This window comes from Myxocyprinus asiaticus, chromosome 20 (genome assembly GCF_019703515.2).
Source record: "Myxocyprinus asiaticus isolate MX2 ecotype Aquarium Trade chromosome 20, UBuf_Myxa_2, whole genome shotgun sequence".
NCBI lineage: Eukaryota > Metazoa > Chordata > Actinopteri > Cypriniformes > Catostomidae > Myxocyprinus > Myxocyprinus asiaticus.
The window spans coordinates 4,822,721-4,828,720 of NC_059363.1; positions in this window are offsets into that span (position 1 = coordinate 4,822,721).

Below are 6,000 nucleotides of genomic sequence, written 5' to 3' on the forward strand. Positions count from 1 at the left end.
ACATCAGAAAACAAACGGTCCTGTGAGACGCATTTCCACTGTGCGCACTAACGGATCCTGGCATAGGCCATATAGGCAGGCGCCTCGGGCGGCAACGCACTCTGGGGCCCCTGGTTCGCGATGGGAGAAAGATAACCCAAATCATGACACCTTGCCCTGAGCTCGTAATATCGCGATGGGAGAGAGGTGCCCCAAATCGTGCTACCCCACAAAGCTTGCAAGATCGCGATCGTGAAATTTGCTCCGAGTTGTTCCTGACAGGCCAATCAGCCTTTTTTTTATTAAAATTTTTTTATTGATTCAACCATTAAATATATACATAGCAGAACACACATATACAGAATCAATATAGAACCCCCACTATCCCCCCCCAATCCCCCACCCAACCCCCAGTGGTCACACAACCATAGACACACAACAAAAATAAATAAATTAATTAATAAAAAAACTAAAATAAAATAAAATAAAACAATCACACACATAAAACCCCTACACCTCTCTCTCCACTGTCCCTCCCCGAGAGCCCTCCAAAAAAGACAGATATCTGCCCCACTTCTTCGCAAACATGTCCAGACTCCCCAGCCTTCTGGATACCCCCTCCTCAAGAGCTGCCACTCTGGCCATCTCTGAACACCACTCCTGAAAAGGGGGCGCTCCAGCCGACTTCCAACTCCTCAAAGTGGTCTGGCGATCATAACACTAGATAGGACCCAGTTTTTCACGTGCTTATTCTCCAAATTAATGACTGCCCCATCTCCCAAGAAACAGAGTCTGGAGCAAAATAAAATTTGAGAGGCCAAAACCTTGCACATAAAACTCTGAATCCTCATCCAAAATTCCTGCATCTTAACACATCCCCAAAAAACATGGGTTGTGTCTCCATCTTCTAATTGACATCGCCAGCAGGTGGGTGTGTCTTTAAGACCAAGCCTATGTAGTCTAGAGGGAGTCCAATAGACTCTATGTAAAATTTAAAATTGCATGAGGCGAACCCTTGCATCTCTGGATGCAGATTTGACATTTTTTAGAATCCCAGCCCACTCTCCCTCCTCCAATACCAAATTTAGATCTTTCTCCCATAATCTCTTAAGAGAAGTTGAAGTTCCGTCTCCCAGACACTGAATTAGTAGGGAGTAATACACTGATGCCTCATGACCTTTTCCAAAAGCAGTAATCATCTCTCCCAGAGTGTCTGCCACTTTAGGAGGGTGTAAACCACTCCCAAAAACAGTGCAGAGCAGGTGGCGCAGCTGTAAATACTTATAGAACTGAGTTCTAGGAATCCCAAAAAGTTGAACCAAATTTTGAAAGGATCTCAACACTCCATTCTCATACAGGTCACCGAGTGTAGAAACCCCCCTCCCAATCCACCCTGACCAGCAAAAAGGGGACTTGTTGATGCATAGTTTGGGGTTCAGTCATATGCTTGAGGCAACATTTAAAAAAATGTCAGAATTAAACAGTCTGGACACTTTAGTCCATACCGAGTTCAAGTGCGAGATAACGGGATGTAACTTAGCTTTTCCGATTAATTTGATAGAAAGGCTCTGCAGTGGTGAAATAGGGGCAAGAACTTCCTGTTCTATACAGAACCAGGGAGGGGCTCTCTCAGGTGAAAGCGACCAATGAGCCAAATGTCTGAGACCGAATGCATAATAATAAAATAAAATCTTGGGTAGGCCTAGCCCACCTTTGTCAATCGGCCTATGTAACTTATTGAAATGTAATTTGGGACGCTTACCATTCCAAATGAAAGACTTTGCTATGCTATCAAATTGCTTGAAATAAGAGAGGGGGACATCTACAGGGAGAGACTGCAGTAAGTAATTGAATTTTGGAATACAATTCATTTTAATAACATTAACCTTCCCAATCATAGATAAATGTAATGAAGCCCACCTGCCCACATCACTCGAAAACCGTTTTATTAAGGGGTCAAAATTAACTCTAACTAAATCACACAAATTTGCTGGAAATAAAATACCCAAATGCTTAATGCCCTGTTTGGGCCACTGGAAAGCACCCGGCTGGAAAGCCGTTTCTGGGCAGTATGCTGTCAGAGCCAAAGCTTCGGATTTAGACCAATCCTGAAAACTTAGAAAAGGAATTAATAATTCTGTGGAGGCAAGGCATAGATCTACTGGGGTCAGAGACAAATAATAAAATATCATCTGCGTAAAGCAAGAGTTTATGTGCCATACCTCCCGCCACCACCCTTGCAAAATCATCCTCCTTTCTTATCACTGTTTCAAATGGTTCCAGGGCAAGACAGAACAATAATGGGGAAAGAGGGCAAGTAAAATAATCTTAAATTAGTCCATTTGTTTGTACCACCGCTACTGGGTGTCTATAAAGTAACTTAATCCTTCCAATAAACGTACTCCCGAACCCGTATATTTCCAAGACCTTAAAAAGATAATCCCATTCTACCATATCAAACGCCTTTTGAAACGTCAAGTGAGATGGCAGCGACCGGAGATTGATCATTCGCTACTGACCACATGATATTGGTGAGACACCTAATGTTTTCAGAAGAGCTACGGCCCCGAATAACCCCACCTGATCTATATGTATAAGTGATGTCCTACCTTTACTTAATCGATTAGCCAGAATTTTTGACAAAATTTTTACATCTAACTGGATCAGGGAAATTGGATGGTAACTTTTACACTCGCTTGGATCTTTGTCCTTTTTAAGAATCAGACTGATCCGGGCTTGTGTCATGGTTGGCGGAAGCTTTCCATTCTTTAATGATTCAGTATAAACTTCTAACAAAAAAGGAGCCAGTTCTGTAGCATAAGATTTGAAAAACTCAGCAGCAAAGCCGTCAGGCCCTGGAGACTTGCCCGTAGGCAAGGCCTTAATAACCTCGCCAAGCTCCTCCAAGGTTATCTCAGAATCAAGAGAATTTTTTTGCTCAGTCGTCAGTTTAAGGAGATCTAATGGTTCCACAAAGTTTTTAATATCTTCATTAGTAGATGAAGATGTGGAACTATAGAGATCAAAGTAGAATTCTTTAAAAGCATTATTAATATCAATGGCCGAGGTAAATATTTCACCACCAGCAGATTTCATTGAGGGAATGGTAGAAAAAGACTCTCTCTGCTTTATATATCTAGCCAAAAGTTTTCCTGTTTTGTCCCCTGACTCAAAGTATTACTGTCTTGCCCTGAATAACCAAAACTCCACTTTCCGCGACAAAATAGTATTATATCTGTATTTCAATCGAGTCAATTCTCTGAGGCCATCGGATGACAAACGGCGCTTCAGCTCTGCTTCGGCATTTTTAATATTTCCTTCCAACATCACGAGTTCTCATGCTTTGGATTTTTTGATGAATGAGGCATACTGTATGATCCGACCCCTAAGGACCGCCTTAAATGCCTCCCAAGCCATGCCCACAGTGGATACTGAGGACGAATTGGTCTCCATATAAACACTGATTTCAGCCTTTAGCATTTGTTGGAAATCACGTTTTTGCAAAAGGGATACATTAAAGCGCCAACTATATGATTTCTTTTTCTCCGTATGTGGCACCACCTCTAAACTCACCAGGGCATGATCTGAGACTAAGATGTTTCCAATGGAGCAATCAACAACAGAGGAAATGAGGGATTTGGATATAAAAAAAAAATCTATTCTAGAATAAATTTTATGGACTGATGAAAAAAATGTATAGTCCCTACCAGATGGGTTCAAAAGTCTCCAAATATCTGTAAGACCAAGATATTTACACATCCTGTGAAGCGTCAAGGTTGCTCTAGGGGGCTTACACACTTTTGCTTTACTGTTATCAAGGACTGAGTCCATCAAAAGATTAAAGTCTCCTCCCAATATTATATCATGAGGGGTGCCAGCGGCTTGCAACATCCCTTCAAGATCTATAAATAAGCCCTGATCAACCTTTGCCCTTGAATTTCAGCTAAAACAATAATGACTCTTCCTAATTTATCTTTAATCTGTTTGAGAAATTTGAATTGTAAATGTTTATTTACCAATATAATAACTCCCCTGCTCTTACTTGTGCCAGTACTAAAGAAAACATGTCCACACCTTATCTTCCCAAATTTTTCAGCTTCCTGCGGGGAGAGATGTGTTTCTTGAAGAAACACTATATCATATTTTTTACATTTAAGAAAAGTAATAACCTTTTTATGGGGTGCCCCAACCCATTCACATTCCATGTGGAGGGAGATAGTACACTCATATTAACAACTGACATATTGATATAATAAAAAAAAAATAAACTGTGTGTCAAAAACAAAATTATACAGACCACATTCCCCATTAGTGAAACAATCAAACCCCGAACTTCCCCCCGAACAAAACAAACAGAAAAAAGAAAAACATGCGCATTAACCCCGCGCAGGAAAGCGCTAACCGGCGACAATCCCTCTAAACTCAAAAGGTCCATGAACGCCCACGAGCCCCCACAACAGCTTTGCCATCGGATTGCTCAATTTTGCCTCACAAATTTGTGAAGCAAAATTACATAACAGAAAATACTTTGTAAAATAACCCCCAGCCAAAAGGAAGAATGAACACAGAACATCTAGATTAATTCACAGAATTGTTTTAAAGGTGTGATCCTCCACAAAACAAATTTCAGCTGATATAAAACCGTCCAGTTTCACAAATGTTCAGTGAGCCAGCTGTTATGAGTTCAGCAGATGATGTAATCATTCCAATGTCCCGTAAATGCCACAAGTTCCAGCCGCTAGGCGGACCCAACACAAAAAGAAACAAAACCGACATCCCGGTTCCCCGGATGGTCAAGTCAATTCACTCGGAGGCCGCATAAAAGTATATACCATGACTTACTCAATCCGTCAACTTTATAAAAGACATCCTTTGTGTGAGCATGTAGATATTTTGCGGTCATCCGTAGTGTCCACTCTCAAACTGGCTGGGAACTTCAATGCAAAAGTAATCTTTCATCAATGCAAAAACTTCTTTAAGGAAAGTGTTATTCACAAAACAAACTCCAGCCGCTAGGCGGAGCCAATGCAAAAAGAAACCAAAATGACGCCCAGCTTCCTCAAGAGTAAGAACAGCGAGTCAGACCCACTCATATGAGAAACATCCAATGGTTTACTCACCCATTGATTCAATAAAAGACATTGCCTGATTGGGGCATGTAAATACTTTGCGACCATTCTTCGTTTCTATTCTCAGTTTGGCCGGAAACATTAGAGCAAACGAGATCTTTCACCGATGTAAGAGTTTCTTGCATTCTTGAACCGATCGCGTTTCTCTCTTGTCGAACTCGCAAATTCCGGGAACAAGAAAATATTATGAATCCTCCAAGAAAGCTTCCTTTTGCTCCTCGCCTGGCTCAACACGAGATCTTTATTGGATGACCTCAGAAATTTGGCCAGAATCGATCGGTACCTATCTCCCTCAGCAGATCTGTGAGCTGGGACTCTGTGAGCTCGCTCGATTTCCAGCTTGTGGCCTGTTATGTCGAGCAGTCTCGGGAAGAGCTCGTCTAGGAATTTCACCATATCTCTGCCTTCCTCATGCTCAGGAATTCCAACAATTCTGACGTTATTCCTGCGGTTTCTATTCTCAAGATCTTCAAGCTTTTCAAGAATACATTCCAGATCAACTTTGGTCGCTGGCGGATTAGCGGTTAATTCCCTCTCTGAAGACTCCAAATAATCGATTCGTTTCTCAGCGTCCGACACTCTTGTAACTAACTCAGAGAATTTTATTTCCATCGCCGTAATCGATCGACGTATTACAGCGAGATCCTCCAAGTCAGCAAGAACCTTCGTCAACATCACCGACATGTTGGACAGCTGACGCTGGATGTCCTCTCCCGCCGCGCCATCCAAATCGAGTTCCTGGTCTGTAGGTCTGTCGGACCTTTCATCCTGAACACGTTAAGTGTCTTTTAATGTCTCCAGAGCCCGATGATTTTGACTTCTTTGCCATGTTTTACCTCAAAGAGCAAATGTGTAACTGGGTGTATCGAATTTCATCAAATTATAACATGAG